The sequence below is a fragment of the Pan paniscus genome, chromosome 15 (genome assembly GCF_029289425.2).
Source record: "Pan paniscus chromosome 15, NHGRI_mPanPan1-v2.0_pri, whole genome shotgun sequence".
Lineage (NCBI taxonomy): Eukaryota > Metazoa > Chordata > Mammalia > Primates > Hominidae > Pan > Pan paniscus.
Genome location: NC_073264.2, coordinates 4727607 through 4747691, shown reverse-complemented (window position 1 = coordinate 4747691; position 20085 = coordinate 4727607).

The following is a 20085-nucleotide window of genomic DNA, read 5'->3' as shown; positions in this document are numbered from 1 at the left end:
TTTTATGTACAGTATATAATATATATTTGGTGTCCTTTTGATATTTTATGTGAATTTTATAATATATATTTAGTGTAGTTTTTGATATTTTCCATAGGGTGTGTAATGTATATTTACTGTAACTTTTGATATTTTATTTACAGTAAATAATATACATTTGGTGTAATTTTTGATATTTTAGGTACAGTATATTAAATATAATTACTGTAGTTTTTGATTGTGTATTTACAGTTTATATAACACATATTTGGTGTACTTTTTGATATTTTATGTACAGTATGTAATATATATTTACTGTAATTTTTGATAATTTATATACAGTATATAAAATGTATTTGGTGTACTTTTAGTTAATGTTATATATACAATATATGAAATATATTTACTGTACATTTTGATATTTTATGTACAGTATAGAAGATATATTTGGTGTCCTTTTGATATTTTATGTAAATTATATAATATATATTTGGTGTAGTTTGTGATATTTTACATAGGGTGTGTAATGTATATTTACTATACTTTTTGATATTTTATTTACAGTATATAATATACATTTGGTGTAATATTTGATATTTTATGTACAGTATATTAAATATAATTAATGTAGTTTTTGATAGTTTATTTACAGTATATATAACACATATTTGGTGTACTTTTTGATATTTTATGTACACTATGTAATATATATTTACTGTAATTTTTGATATTTTATTTACATTATATAAAATGTATTTGGTGTACTTTTGGTTAATATTATATGTACAATATATGAAATATATTTACTGTAATTTTTGATATTTTATGTACAGTATAGAAGATATATTTGGTGTCCTTTTGATATTTTATGTAAGTTATATAATATATATTTGGTGTAGATTGTGATATTTTACATAGTGTGTGTAAGATATATTTACTGTACTTTTTGATATTTTTTTTACAGTAAATAATATACATTTGGTGTAGTTTTTGATATTTTATGTACAGTATATTAAATATAATTACTGTAGTATTTTATAGTTTATTTACAGTATATATAACACATATTTCGTGTACTTTTTGATATTTTATGTACAGTATGTAATATATATTTACTGTACTTTTTGATATTTTATTTACAGTATATAAAATGTATTTGGTGTACTTTTAGTTAATATTATATGTGCAATATATGAAATATATTTACTGTATATTTTGATATTTTATGTACAGTATATAAGATATATTTGGTGTCCTTTTTATATTTTATGAAAATTATATAATATATATTTGGTGTAGTTTGTGATATTTCATATGGTGTGTAATGTGTACTTACTGTACTTTTTGATATTTTATTTACAGTATATAATATACATTTGGCGTAATTTTTGATATTTTATGTACAGTATATTAAATATAATTACTGTAGTTTTTGATAGTTTATTTACAGTATATATAACATATATTTGGTGTACTTTTTGATATTTTCTGTACAGTATGTAATATAATTTTACTGTACTTTTTGATATTTTATTTTCAGTATACAAAATGTATTTGGTGTACTTTTAGTTAATAATATATATACAATGTATGAAATATATGTACTGTACTTTTTGATATTTTATGTACCATATATAAGATATATTTGGTGTCCTTTTTATATTCTATGTAAATTATATAATATATATTTGGTGTAATTTTTGATATTTTACATAGGGTGTGTAGTATATATTTACTGTCCTTTTTGATATTTTATTTACAGTATTTAATTTATATTTGGGGTAATTTTTGATATTTTATATACAGTACATTGAATATGATTACTGTAGTTTTTGATATTTACAGTATATATAACACATATTTGGTGTACTTTTTGATGTTTTATGTACAGTATGTAATATATATTTACTGTAATTTTGATATTTTATTTAGAGTGTATAAAATGTATTTGGTGTACTTTTAGTTAATATTATATGTACAATATATGAAATATATTTACTGTACTTTTTGATATTTTGTGTACAGTATAGAAGATATATTTGGTGTCCTTTTGATATTTTATGTAAATTATATAATATATATTTGGTGTAGATTGTGCCATTTTACATAGGGTGTGTAAGATATATTTACTGTATTTTGATATTTTATTTACAGTAAATAATATACATTTGGTGTAATTTTTGATATTTTATGTACAGTATATTAAATATAATTACTGCAGTTTTTGATAGTTTATTTACAGTATATATAACACATATTTGGTGTACTTTTTGATATTTTATGTACAGAATGTAATATATATTTACTGTACTTTTTGATATTTTATTTACACTATATGAAATGTATTTGGTGTACTTTTAGTTAATATTGTATGTGCAATATATGAAATATATTTACTGTACATTTTGATATTTAATGTTCAGTATATAAGGTATATTTGGTGTCCTTTTGTTATTTTATGTAAATTATATGATATATATTTGGTGTAGTTTGTGATATTTTACATATGGTGTGTAATATATATTTACTGTTCTTTTTGATATTTTATTTACACTATATAAAATGTATTTGGTGTACTTTTAGTTAATATTATATGTACAATATATGAAATATATTTACTGTAATTTTTGATATTTTATGTACAGTATATAAGATATATTTTGTGTCATTTTGATATTTTATGTAAATTATATAATATATATTTGGTGTAGTTTGTGATATTTTACATACGGTGTGTAATATATATTTACTGTACTTTTTGATATTTTATTTACAGTAAATAATATACATTTGGTGTAATTTTTGATATTTTATATACAGTATATTAAATATAATTACTGTAGTTTTTGATAGTTTATTTACAGTATATATAACACATATTCGGTGTTCTTTTTGATATTTTATGTACAGTATGTAATATATATACTGAAATTTTTGACAATTTATTTACAGTATCTAAAATGTATTTGGTGTACTTTTAGTTAATATTAAATATACAATATAAGAAAAATATTTACTGTACTTTTTGATATTTTTGTACAGTATAGAAGATATATTTGGTGTCCATTTGATATTTTATGTAAATTATATAATATATATTTGGTGTAGTTTTTGATATTTTACATAGTGTTTGTCATATACATTTACTGTACTTTTTGATATTTTATTTACTGAATATAATATACATTTGGTGTAATTTTTGATATTTTATATACAGTATATTATATATAATTAGTGTAGTTTTGATAGTTTATTTATAGCATATATAACACATATTTGGTGCACTTTTTGACATTTTATGTACAGTATGTAATATATATTCACTCTAATTTTTGGTATTTTATTTACACTATATAAAATGTATTTGGTGTACTTTTAGTTAATATTATATGTACAATATATGAAATATATTTACTGTACATTTTGATATTTCATGTTCAGTATATAAAATATATCTGGTGTCCTTTTGATATTTTATGTAAATTATATAATATATATTTGGTGTAGATTGTGATATTTTACATAGGGTGTGTAAGATATATTTACTGTACTTTTTGATATTTTATTTACAGTAAATAATATACATTTTGTGTAATTTTTGATATTTTATGTACAGTATATTAAATATAATTACTGCAGTTTTTGATAGTTTATTTACAGTATATAAAACACAAATTTGGTGTACTTTTTGATATTTTATGTACAGAATGTAATAAATATTTGCTGTACATTTTGATATTTTATTTACAGTATATAAAATGTATTTGGTGTACTTTTAGTTAATATTATATGTACAGTATATGAAATATATTTACTGTACATTTTGATATTTCATGTTCAGTATATAAGATATATTTGGTGTCCTTTTGATATTTTATGTAAATTATATAATATATATTTGGTGGAGTTTGTGATATTTTACATAGGGTGTGTAATATATATTTACTGTACTTTTTGGTATTTTCTTTACAGTAAATAATATATATTTGGTGTAATTTTTGATATTTTATGTACAGTATATTAAATATAATTACTGCCGTTTTTGATAGTTTATTTACAGTATATAAAACACAAATTTGGTGTACTTTTTGATATTTTATGTACAGAATGTAATATATATTTACTGTACTTTTGATATTTTATTTACAGTACATAAAATGTATTTGGTGTACTTTTAGTTAATATTATATGTACAATATAGGAAATATATTTACTGTACATTCTGATATTTAATGTACACTATGTAAGATATATTTGGTGTCCTTTTGATATTTTATGTAAATTATATAATATATATTTGGTGTAGATTGTGACATTTTACATACGGTGTGTAAGATATATTTACTGTACTTTTTGATATTTTATTTACAGTAAATAGTATACATTTGGTGTAATTTTTGATATTTTATGTACAGTATATTAAATATAATTACTGCAGTTTTTGGTAGTTTATTTACAGTATATAAAACACAAATTTGGTGTACTTTTTGATATTTTATGTATAGAATGTAATATATATTTACTGTACATTTTGATATTTTATTTACAGTATATAAAATGTATTTGGTGTACTTTTAGTTAATATTATATGTACAATATATGAAATATATTTACTGTACATTTTGATATTTCATGTTCAGTATATAAGATAAATTTGGTGTCCTTTTGATTTTTTATGTAAATTATATAATATATATTTGGTGTAGTTTGTGATATTTTACATAGGGTGTGTAATATATATTTACTGTACTTTTGGGTATTATCTTTACAGTAAATAATATATATTTGATGTAATTTTTGATATTTTATGTACAGTATATTAAATATAATTAGTCTAGTTTTGATAGTTTATTTACAGTATATATAACACATATTTGGTGTACTTTTTGATATTTTATGTACAGTATGTAATATATATTCACTGTAATTTTTGATATTTTATTTACACTATATAAAATGTATTTGGTGTACTTTTAGTTAATATTATATGTACAATATATGAAATATATTTACTGTACATTTTGATATTTTATGTACAGTATATAAGATATATGTGGTGTCCTTTTGATATTTTATGTAAATTATATAATATATATTTGGTGTAGATTGAGATATTTTACATAGGGTGTGTAATATATATTTACTGTACTTTTTGACATTTTATTTACAGCAAATAATATACATTTGGTGTAATTTTTGATATTTTATGTACAGTATATTAAATATAATTACTGTAGTTTTTGATAGTTTATTTACAGTATATATAACACATATTTGTTGTACTTTTTGATATTTTATGTACAGTATGTAATATATATACTGTAGTTTTTGATAATTTATTTACAGCATATAAATTGTATTTGGTGTACTTTTAGTTAATATTGTATGTACAATATATGAAATATATTTACTGTACATTTTGATATTTTATGTACAGTATAGAAGTCATATTTGGTGTCCTTTTGATATTTTATCTAAATTATATAATATATATTTGATGAAGTCTGTGATATTTTACATAGGGTGTGTAATATATATTTACTGTACCTTTTGATATTTTATTTACAGTATATAATATACATTTGGTGTAATTTTTGATATTTTATGTACAGTATATTAAATATAATTACTGTAGTTTTTGATAGTTTATTTAGAGTATATATTACACATATTTGGTGTACTTTTTGATATTTTATGTACAGTATGTAATATATAATTACTGTACTATTTGATATTTTATTTACAGTATATAAAATGTATTTGGTGTACTTTTAGTTAATATTATATGTACAATATATGAAATATATTTACTGTACATTTTGATATTTCATGTTCAGTATATAAGGTATATTTGGTGTCCTTTTGATATTTTATGTAAATTATATAATATATATTTCGTGTAGTTTGTGATATTTTACATAGGGTGTGTAAGATATATTTACTGTACTTTTTGATATTTTATTTACAGTAAATAATATACATTTGGTGTAATTTTTGATATTTTATTTACAGTATATTAAATATAATTACTGCAGTTTTTGATAGTTTATTTACAGTATATAAAACACAAATTTGGTGTACTTTTTGATATTTTATGTACAGAATGTAATATATATTTATTGTACATTTTGATATTTTATTTACAGTATATAAAATGTATTTGGTGTACTTTTAGTTAATATTATATGTACAATATATGAAATATATTTACTGTACATTTTGATATTTCATGTTCAGTATATAAGATATATTTGGTGTCCTTTTGATATTTTATGTAAATTAAATAATATATATTTGGTGTAGTTTGTGAATATTTTACATAGGGTGTGTAACATACATTTACTGTACTTTTTGGTATTTTCTTTACAGTAAATAATTTATATTTGGTGTAATTTTTGATATTTTATGTACAGTATATTAAATATAATTAGTGTAGTTTTGGTAGTTTATTTACAGTATATATAACACATATTTGGTGTACTTTTTGATATTTTATGTACAGTATGTAATATATATTCACTGTACATTTTGATATTTAATTTACACTATATAAAATGTATTTGGTGTACTTTTAGTTAATATTATATGTACAATATATGAAATATATTTACTGTACTTTTTGATATTTCATGTACACTAGGTAAGATATATTTGGTGTCCTTTTGATATTTTATGTAAATTATATAATATATATTTGGTGTAGTTTGTGATATTTTACATAGGGTGTGAAATATATATTTACTGTACTTTTTGGTATTTTCTTTACAGTAAATAATATATCTTTGGTGTAATTTTTGATATTTTATGTACAGTATATTAAATATAATTACTGTAGTTTTCATAGTTTATTTACAGTATATATAACTCATATTTGGTGTACTTTTTGATATTTTATGTACAGTATGTAATATATATTTACTGTAATTTTTGATAATTTATTTACAGTATATAAAATGTATTTGGTGTACTTTTAGTTAATATTATATGTACAATATATGAAATATATTTACTGTACTTTTTGATATTTTATGTACAGTATATAAGATATATTTGGTGTCCTTTTGATATTTTATGTAAATTATATAATATATATTTGGTGTAGATTGTGATATTTTACATAGGGTGTGTAATATATATTTACTGTACTTTTTGACATTTTATTTACAGTAAATAATATACATTTGGTTTAATTTTTGATATTTTATATACAGTATATTAAATATAATTACTGCAGTTTTTGATAGTTTATTTACAGTATATAAAACACAAATTTGGTGTACTTTTTGATATTTTATGTACAGAATGTAATATATATTTACTGTACTTTTTGATATTTTATTTACAGTATATAAAATGTATTTGGTGTACTTTTAGTTAATATTATATGTACAATATATGAAATATATTTACTGTACATTTTGATATTTCATGTTCAGTATATAAGGTATATTTGGTGTCCTTTTGATATTTTATGTAAATTATATAATATATATTTCGTGTAGTTTGTGATATTTTACATAGGGTGTGTAAGATATATTTACTGTACTTTTTGATATTTTATTTACAGTAAATAATATACATGTGGTGTAATTTTTGATATTTTATGTACAGTATATTAAATATAATTACTGCAGTTTTTGATAGTTTATTTACAGTATATAAAACACAAATTTGGTGTACTTTTTCATATTTTATGTACAGAATGTAATATATATTTACTGTACATTTTGATATTTTATTTACAGTATATAAAATGTATTTGGTGTACTTTTAGTTAATATTATATATACAATATATGAAATATATTTACTGTACATTTTGATATTTCATGTTCAGTATATAAGATATATTTGGTGTCCTTTTGATATTTTATCTAAATTATATAATATATATTTGGTGAAGTTTGTGATATTTTACACAGGGTGTGTAATATATATTTACTGTACATTTTGATATTTTATTTACAGTATATAATATACATTTGGTGTAATTTTTGATATTTTATGTACAGTATATTAAATATAATTACTGCAGTTTTTGATAGTTTATTTACCGTATATAAAACACAAATTTGGTGTACTTTTTGATATTTTATGTACAGAATGTAATATATATTTATTGTACATTTTGATATTTTATTTACAGTATATAAAATGTATTTGGTGTACTTTTAGTTAATATTATATGTACAATATATGAAATATATTTACTGTACATTTTGATATTTCATGTTCAGTATATAAGATATATTTGGTGTCCTTTTGATATTTTATGTAAATTAAATAATATATATTTGGTGTAGTTTGTGATATTTTACATAGGGTGTGTAATATACATTTACTGTACTTTTTGGTATTTTCTTTACTGTAAATAATATATATTTGGTGTAATTTTTGAAATTTTATGTACAGTATATTAAATATAATTAGTGTAGTTTTGATAGTTTATTTACAGTATATATAACACATATTTGGTGTACTTTTTGATATTTTATATACATTATGTAATATATATTCACTGGAATTTTTGATATTTTATTTACACTATATAAAATTTATTTGGTGTACTTTTAGTTAATATTACATGTACAATATATGAAATATATTTACTGTACCTTTTGATATTTTATGTAGAGTATATAAGATATATTTGGTGTCCTTTTGATATTTTATGTAAATTATATAATATATATTTGGTGTAGATTGTGATATTTTACATAGGGTGTGTAATATATATTTACTGTACTTTTTGACATTTTATTTACAGTAAATAATATACATTTGGTGTAATTTTTGATATTTTATGTACAGTATATTAAATATAATTACTGTAGTTTTTGATTGTTTATTTACAGTATATATAACAAAAATTTGGTGTACTTTTTGATATTTTATGTACAGTATGTAATATATATTTACTGTAATTTTTGATAATTTATTTACAGTATATAAAATGTATTTGGTGTACTTTTAGTTAATATTATATATACAATATATGAAATATATTTACTGTACATTTTGATATTTTATGTACACTATATAAGATATATTTGGTGTCCTTTTGATATTTTATGTAAATTATATAATATATATTTGGTGTAGATTGTGATATTTTACATAGGGTGTGTAAGATATATTTACTGTAGTTTTTGATATTTTATTTACAGTAAATAATATACATTTTGTGTAATTTTTGATATTTTATGTACAGTATATAAAATGTAATTACTGCAGTTTTTGATAGTTTATTTACAGTATATAAAACACAAATTTGGTGTACTTTTTGTTATTTTATGTACAGTATGTAATATATATTTACTGTATTTTTGATATTTTGTTTACAGTATATAAAATGTATTTGGTGTACTGTTAGTTAATATTATATGTACAATATATGAAATATATTTACTGTACATTTTGATATTTCATGTTCAGTATATAAGATGTACTTGGTGTCCTTTTGATATTTTATGTAAATTAAATAATATATATTTGGTGTAGTTTGTGATATTTTACATAGGGTGTGTAATATACATTTACTGTACTTTTTGGTATTTTCTTTACAGTAAATAATATATATTTGGTGTAATTTTTGATATTTTATGTACAGTATATTAAATATAATTAGTGTAGTTTTGATAGTTTATTTACAGTATATATAACACATATTTGGTGTACTTTTTGATATTTTATGTACAGTATGTAATATATATTCACTGTACATTTTGATATTTTATTTACACTATATAAAATGTATTTGGTGTACTTTTAGTTAATATTATATATACAATATATGAAATATATTTACTGAACCTTTTGATATTTTATGTACAGTATATAAGATATATTTGGTGTCCTTTTGATATTTTATGTAAATTATATAATATATATTTGGTGTAGTTTGTGATATTTTACATAGGGTGTGTAATATATATTTACTGTACTTTTTGGTATTTTCTTTACAGTAAATAATATATATTTGGTGTATTTTTTGATATTTTATGTACAGTATATTAAATATAATTAGTGTAGTTTTGATAGTTTATTTACAGTATATATAACACATATTTGGTGTACTTTTTGATATTTTATGTACAGTATGTAATATATATTTACTGTAATTTTTGATAATTTATTTACAGTATATAAAATGTATTTGGTGTACTTTTAGTTAATATTATATATACAATATGTGAAATATATTTCCTGTACATTTTGATATTTTATGTACAGTATAGAAGATGTATTTGGTGTCCTTTTGATATTTTATGTAAATTATATAAGATATATTTGGTGAAGTTTGTGATATTTTACATAAGCTGTGTAATATATATTTACTGTACTTTTTGATATTTTATTTACAGTATATAATATACATTTGGTGTAATTTTTGATATTTTATGTGCAGTATATTAAATATAATTACTGTAGTTTTTGATAGTTTATTTACATTATATATTACACATATTTGGTGTACTTTTTGATATTTTATGTACAGTATGTAATATATATTTACTGTATTTTTGATATTTTATTTACAGTATATAAAATGTATTTGGTGTACTTTTAGTTAATATTATATGTACAATATAGGAAATATATTTACTGTACATTTTGATATTTTATATACACTATATAAGATATATTTGGTGTCCTTTTGATATTTTATGTAAATTATATAATATATATTTGGTGTAGATTGTGATATTTTACATAGGGTGTTTAAGATATATTTACTGTACTTTTTGATATTTTATTTACAGTAAATAATATACATTTGGTGTAATTTTTGATATTTTATGTACAGTATATTAAATATAATTACTGCAGTTTTTGATAGTTTATTTACAGTATATAAAACACAAATTTGGTGTACTTTTTGATATTTTATGTACAGAATGTAATATATATTTACTGTACATTTGGATATTTTATTTACAGTATATAAAATGTATTTGGTGTACTTTTAGTTAATATTATATGTACAATATATGAAATATATTTACTGTACATTTTGATATTTCATGTTCAGTATATAAGATATATTTTGTGTCCTTTTGATATTTTATGTAAATTATATAATATATATTTGGTGTAGATTGATATATTTTACATAGGGTGTGTAATATATATTTACTGTACTTTTTGATATTTTATTTACAGTAAATAATATACATTTGGAGTAATTTTTGATATTTTATGTACAGTATATTAAATATAATTAGTGTAGTTTTGATAGTTTATTTACAGTATATATAACACATATTTGGTGTACTTTTTCATATTTTATATACAGTATGTAATATATATTTACTGTACTATTTGATATTTTATTTACAGTATATAAAATGTATTTGGTGTACTTTTAGTTAATATTATATGTACAATATATGAAATATATTTACTGTACATTTTGATATTTTATGTACAGTATATATGATATATTTGGTGTCCTTTTGATATTTTATGTAAATTATATAATATATATTTGGTGTAGTTTGTGATATTTTACATAGGGTGTGTCATATATATTTACTGTACTATTTGATATTTTATTTACAGTATATAATATACATTTGGTGTAATTTTTGATATTTTATGTACAGTATATTATATATAATTACTGTAGTTTTGATAGTTTATTTATAGTATATATAACACATATTTGGTGTACTATTTGATATTTTATGTACAGTATGTAATATATGTTTACTGTAATTATTGATATTTTATTTACAGTATATAAAATGTATTTGGTGTACTTTTAGTTAATATTATATGTACAATATATGAAATATATTTAGTGTACATTTTGATATTTTTGTACAGTATAGAAGATATATTTGGTGTCCTTTTGATATTTTATGTAAATTATATAATATATATTTGGTGTAGTTTTTGATATTTTACATAGGGTATGTCATATATATTTACTGTACTTTTTGATATTTTATTTACAGTAAATAATATACATTTGGTGTAATTTTTGATATTTTATGTACAGTATATTAAATATAATTACTGTAGATTTTTATAGTTTATTTACAGTATATATAACACATATTTGGTGTACTTTTTGATACTTTATGTACTGTATGTAATATATATTTACTGTACTTTTTGATATTTTATTTACAGTACATGAAATGTATTTGGTGTACATTTAGTTAATATTATATGTACAATATATGAAATATATTTACTGTACTTTTTGATATTTTATGTACAGTATATAATATATATTTGGTGTCCTTTTGATATTTTATGTGAATTTTATAATATATATTTAGTGTAGTTTTTGATATTTTCCATAGGTTGTGTAATGTATATTTACTGTAACTTTTGATATTTTATTTACAGTAAATAATATACATTTGGTGTAATTTTTGATATTTTATGTACAGTATATTAAATATAATTACTGCAGTTTTTGATAGTTTATTTACAGTATATATAACACATATTTGGTGTACTTTTTGATATTTTATGTACAGAATGTAATATATATTTATTGTACATTTTGATATTTTATTTACAGTATATAAAATGTATTTGGTGTACTTTTAGTTAATATTATATGTACAATATATGAAATATATTTACTGTACATTTTGATATTTCATGTTCAGTATATAAGATATATTTGGTGTCCTTTTGATATTTCATGTAAATTAAATAATATATATTTGGTGTAGTTTGTGATATTTTACATAGGGTGTGTAATATACATTTACTGTACTTTTTGGTATTTTCTTTACTGTAAATAATATATATTTGGTGTAATTTTTGAAATTTTATGTACAGTATATTAAATATAATTAGTGTAGTTTTGATAGTTTATTTACAGTATATATAACACATATTTGGTGTACTTTTTGATATTTTATGTACATTATGTAATATATATTCACTGGAATTTTTGATATTTTATTTACACTATATAAAATTTATTTGGTGTACTTTTAGTTAATATTACATGTACAATATATGAAATATATTTACTGTACCTTTTGATATTTTATGTAGAGTATATAAGATATATTTGGTGTCCTTTTGATATTTTATGTAAATTATATAATATATATTTGGTGTAGATTGTGATATTTTACATAGGGTGTGTAATATATATTTACTGTACTTTTTGACATTTTATTTACAGTAAATAATATACATTTTGTGTAATTTTTGATATTTTATGTACAGTATATAAAATGTAATTACTGCAGTTTTTGATAGTTTATTTACAGTATATAAAACACAAATTTGGTGTACTTTTTGATATTTTATGTACAGTATGTAATATATATTTACTGTATTTTTGATATTTTGTTTACAGTATATAAAATGTATTTGGTGTACTGTTAGTTAATATTATATGTACAATATATGAAATATATTTACTGTACATTTTGATATTTCATGTTCAGTATATAAGATGTACTTGGTGTCCTTTTGATATTTTATGTAAATTAAATAATATATATTTGGTGTAGTTTGTGATATTTTACATAGGGTGTGTAATATACATTTACTGTACTTTTTGGTATTTTCTTTACAGTAAATAATATATATTTGGTGTAATTTTTGATATTTTATGTACAGTATATTAAATATAATTAGTGTAGTTTTGATAGTTTATTTACAGTATATATAACACATATTTGGTGTACTTTTTGATATTTTATGTACAGTATGTAATATATATTCACTGTACATTTTGATATTTTATTTACACTATATAAAATGTATTTGGTGTACTTTTAGTTAATATTATATATACAATATATGAAATATATTTACTGAACCTTTTGATATTTTATGTACAGTATATAAGATATATTTGGTGTCCTTTTGATATTTTATGTAAATTATATAATATATATTTGGTGTAGTTTGTGATATTTTACATAGGGTGTGTAATATATATTTACTGTACTTTTTGGTATTTTCTTTACAGTAAATAATATATATTTGGTGTATTTTTTGATATTTTATGTACAGTATATTAAATATAATTAGTGTAGTTTTGATAGTTTATTTACAGTATATATAACACATATTTGGTGTACTTTTTGATATTTTATGTACAGTATGTAATATATATTTACTGTAATTTTTGATAATTTATTTACAGTATATAAAATGTATTTGGTGTACTTTTAGTTAATATTATATATACAATATGTGAAATATATTTCCTGTACATTTTGATATTTTATGTACAGTATAGAAGATGTATTTGGTGTCCTTTTGATATTTTATGTAAATTATATAAGATATATTTGGTGAAGTTTGTGATATTTTACATAAGCTGTGTAATATATATTTACTGTACTTTTTGATATTTTATTTACAGTATATAATATACATTTGGTGTAATTTTTGATATTTTATGTGCAGTATATTAAATATAATTACTGTAGTTTTTGATAGTTTATTTACATTATATATTACACATATTTGGTGTACTTTTTGATATTTTATGTACAGTATGTAATATATATTTACTGTATTTTTGATATTTTATTTACAGTATATAAAATGTATTTGGTGTACTTTTAGTTAATATTATATGTACAATATAGGAAATATATTTACTGTACATTTTGATATTTTATATACACTATATAAGATATATTTGGTGTCCTTTTGATATTTTATGTAAATTATATAATATATATTTGGTGTAGATTGTGATATTTTACATAGGGTGTTTAAGATATATTTACTGTACTTTTTGATATTTTATTTACAGTAAATAATATACATTTGGTGTAATTTTTGATATTTTATGTACAGTATATTAAATATAATTACTGCAGTTTTTGATAGTTTATTTACAGTATATAAAACACAAATTTGGTGTACTTTTTGATATTTTATGTACAGAATGTAATATATATTTACTGTACATTTGGATATTTTATTTACAGTATATAAAATGTATTTGGTGTACTTTTAGTTAATATTATATGTACAATATATGAAATATATTTACTGTACATTTTGATATTTCATGTTCAGTATATAAGATATATTTTGTGTCCTTTTGATATTTTATGTAAATTATATAATATATATTTGGTGTAGATTGATATATTTTACATAGGGTGTGTAATATATATTTACTGTACTTTTTGATATTTTATTTACAGTAAATAATATACATTTGGAGTAATTTTTGATATTTTATGTACAGTATATTAAATATAATTAGTGTAGTTTTGATAGTTTATTTACAGTATATATAACACATATTTGGTGTACTTTTTCATATTTTATATACAGTATGTAATATATATTTACTGTACTATTTGATATTTTATTTACAGTATATAAAATGTATTTGGTGTACTTTTAGTTAATATTATATGTACAATATATGAAATATATTTACTGTACATTTTGATATTTTATGTACAGTATATATGATATATTTGGTGTCCTTTTGATATTTTATGTAAATTATATAATATATATTTGGTGTAGTTTGTGATATTTTACATAGGGTGTGTCATATATATTTACTGTACTATTTGATATTTTATTTACAGTATATAATATACATTTGGTGTAATTTTTGATATTTTATGTACAGTATATTATATATAATTACTGTAGTTTTGATAGTTTATTTATAGTATATATAACACATATTTGGTGTACTATTTGATATTTTATGTACAGTATGTAATATATGTTTACTGTAATTATTGATATTTTATTTACAGTATATAAAATGTATTTGGTGTACTTTTAGTTAATATTATATGTACAATATATGAAATATATTTAGTGTACATTTTGATATTTTTGTACAGTATAGAAGATATATTTGGTGTCCTTTTGATATTTTATGTAAATTATATAATATATATTTGGTGTAGTTTTTGATATTTTACATAGGGTATGTCATATATATTTACTGTACTTTTTGATATTTTATTTACAGTAAATAATATACATTTGGTGTAATTTTTGATATTTTATGTACAGTATATTAAATATAATTACTGTAGATTTTTATAGTTTATTTACAGTATATATAACACATATTTGGTGTACTTTTTGATACTTTATGTACTGTATGTAATATATATTTACTGTACTTTTTGATATTTTATTTACAGTACATGAAATGTATTTGGTGTACATTTAGTTAATATTATATGTACAATATATGAAATATATTTACTGTACTTTTTGATATTTTATGTACAGTATATAATATATATTTGGTGTCCTTTTGATATTTTATGTGAATTTTATAATATATATTTAGTGTAGTTTTTGATATTTTCCATAGGTTGTGTAATGTATATTTACTGTAACTTTTGATATTTTATTTACAGTAAATAATATACATTTGGTGTAATTTTTGATATTTTATGTACAGTATATTAAATATAATTACTGCAGTTTTTGATAGTTTATTTACAGTATATATAAAACATATTTGGTGTACTTTTTGATATTTTATGTACAGAATGTAATATATATTTATTGTACATTTTGATATTTTATTTACAGTATATAAAATGTATTTGGTGTACTTTTAGTTAATATTATATGTACAATATATGAAATATATTTACTGTACATTTTGATATTTCATGTTCAGTATATAAGATATATTTGGTGTCCTTTTGATATTTCATGTAAATTAAATAATATATATTTGGTGTAGTTTGTGATATTTTACATAGGGTGTGTAATATACATTTACTGTACTTTTTGGTATTTTCTTTACTGTAAATAATATATATTTGGTGTAATTTTTGAAATTTTATGTACAGTATATTAAATATAATTAGTGTAGTTTTGATAGTTTATTTACAGTATATATAACACATATTTGGTGTACTTTTTGATATTTTATGTACATTATGTAATATATATTCACTGGAATTTTTGATATTTTATTTACACTATATAAAATTTATTTGGTGTACTTTTAGTTAATATTACATGTACAATATATGAAATATATTTACTGTACCTTTTGATATTTTATGTAGAGTATATAAGATATATTTGGTGTCCTTTTGATATTTTATGTAAATTATATAATATATATTTGGTGTAGATTGTGATATTTTACATAGGGTGTGTAATATATATTTACTGTACTTTTTGACATTTTATTTACAGTAAATAATATACATTTTGTGTAATTTTTGATATTTTATGTACAGTATATAAAATGTAATTACTGCAGTTTTTGATAGTTTATTTACAGTATATAAAACACAAATTTGGTGTACTTTTTGATATTTTATGTACAGTATGTAATATATATTTACTGTATTTTTGATATTTTGTTTACAGTATATAAAATGTATTTGGTGTACTGTTAGTTAATATTATATGTACAATATATGAAATATATTTACTGTACATTTTGATATTTCATGTTCAGTATATAAGATGTACTTGGTGTCCTTTTGATATTTTATGTAAATTAAATAATATATATTTGGTGTAGTTTGTGATATTTTACATAGGGTGTGTAATATACATTTACTGTACTTTTTGGTATTTTCTTTACAGTAAATAATATATATTTGGTGTAATTTTTGATATTTTATGTACAGTATATTAAATATAATTAGTGTAGTTTTGATAGTTTATTTACAGTATATATAACACATATTTGGTGTACTTTTTGATATTTTATGTACAGTATGTAATATATATTCACTGTACATTTTGATATTTTATTTACACTATATAAAATGTATTTGGTGTACTTTTAGTTAATATTATATATACAATATATGAAATATATTTACTGAACCTTTTGATATTTTATGTACAGTATATAAGATATATTTGGTGTCCTTTTGATATTTTATGTAAATTATATAATATATATTTGGTGTAGTTTGTGATATTTTACATAGGGTGTGTAATATATATTTACTGTACTTTTTGGTATTTTCTTTACAGTAAATAATATATATTTGGTGTATTTTTTGATATTTTATGTACAGTATATTAAATATAATTAGTGTAGTTTTGATAGTTTATTTACAGTATATATAACACATATTTGGTGTACTTTTTGATATTTTATGTACAGTATGTAATATATATTTACTGTAATTTTTGATAATTTATTTACAGTATATAAAATGTATTTGGTGTACTTTTAGTTAATATTATATATACAATATGTGAAATATATTTCCTGTACATTTTGATATTTTATGTACAGTATAGAAGATGTATTTGGTGTCCTTTTGATATTTTATGTAAATTATATAAGATATATTTGGTGAAGTTTGTGATATTTTACATAAGCTGTGTAATATATATTTACTGTACTTTTTGATATTTTATTTACAGTATATAATATACATTTGGTGTAATTTTTGATATTTTATGTGCAGTATATTAAATATAATTACTGTAGTTTTTGATAGTTTATTTACATTATATATTACACATATTTGGTGTACTTTTTGATATTTTATGTACAGTATGTAATATATATTTACTGTATTTTTGATATTTTATTTACAGTATATAAAATGTATTTGGTGTACTTTTAGTTAATATTATATGTACAATATAGGAAATATATTTACTGTACATTTTGATATTTTATATACACTATATAAGATATATTTGGTGTCCTTTTGATATTTTATGTAAATTATATAATATATATTTGGTGTAGATTGTGATATTTTACATAGGGTGTTTAAGATATATTTACTGTACTTTTTGATATTTTATTTACAGTAAATAATATACATTTGGTGTAATTTTTGATATTTTATGTACAGTATATTAAATATAATTACTGCAGTTTTTGATAGTTTATTTACAGTATATAAAACACAAATTTGGTGTACTTTTTGATATTTTATGTACAGAATGTAATATATATTTACTGTACATTTGGATATTTTATTTACAGTATATAAAATGTATTTGGTGTACTTTTAGTTAATATTATATGTACAATATATGAAATATATTTACTGTACATTTTGATATTTCATGTTCAGTATATAAGATATATTTTGTGTCCTTTTGATATTTTATGTAAATTATATAATATATATTTGGTGTAGATTGATATATTTTACATAGGGTGTGTAATATATATTTACTGTACTTTTTGATATTTTATTTACAGTAAATAATATACATTTGGAGTAATTTTTGATATTTTATGTACAGTATATTAAATATAATTAGTGTAGTTTTGATAGTTTATTTACAGTATATATAACACATATTTGGTGTACTTTTTCATATTTTATATACAGTATGTAATACATATTTACTGTACTATTTGCTATTTTATTTACAGTATATAAAATGTATTTGGTGTACTTTTAGTTAATATTATATGTACAATATATGAAATATATTTACTGTACATTTTGATATTTTATGTACAGTATATATGATATATTTGGTGTCCTTTTGATATTTTATGTAAATTATATAATATATATTTGGTGTAGTTTGTGATATTTTACATAGGGTGTGTCATATATATTTACTGTACTATTTGATATTTTATTTACAGTATATAATATACATTTGGTGTAATTTTTGATATTTTATGTACAGTATATTATATATAATTACTGTAGTTTTGATAGTTTATTTATAGTATATATAACACATATTTGGTGTACTATTTGATATTTTATGTACAGTATGTAATATATATTTACTGTAATTATTGATATTTTATTTACAGTATATAAAATGTATTTGGTGTACTTTTAGTTAATATTATATGTACAATATATGAAATATATTTAGTGTACATTTTGATATTTTTGTACAGTATAGAAGATATATTTGGTGTCCTTTTGATATTTTATGTAAATTATATAATATATATTTGGTGTAGTTTTTGATATTTTACATAGGGTATGTCATATATATTTACTGTACTTTTTGATATTTTATTTACAGTAAATAATATACATTTGGTGTAATTTTTGATATTTTATGTACAGTATATTAAATATAATTACTGTAGATTTTTATAGTTTATTTACAGTATATATAACACATATTTGGTGTACTTTTTGATACTTTATGTACTGTATGTAATATATATTTACTGTACTTTTTG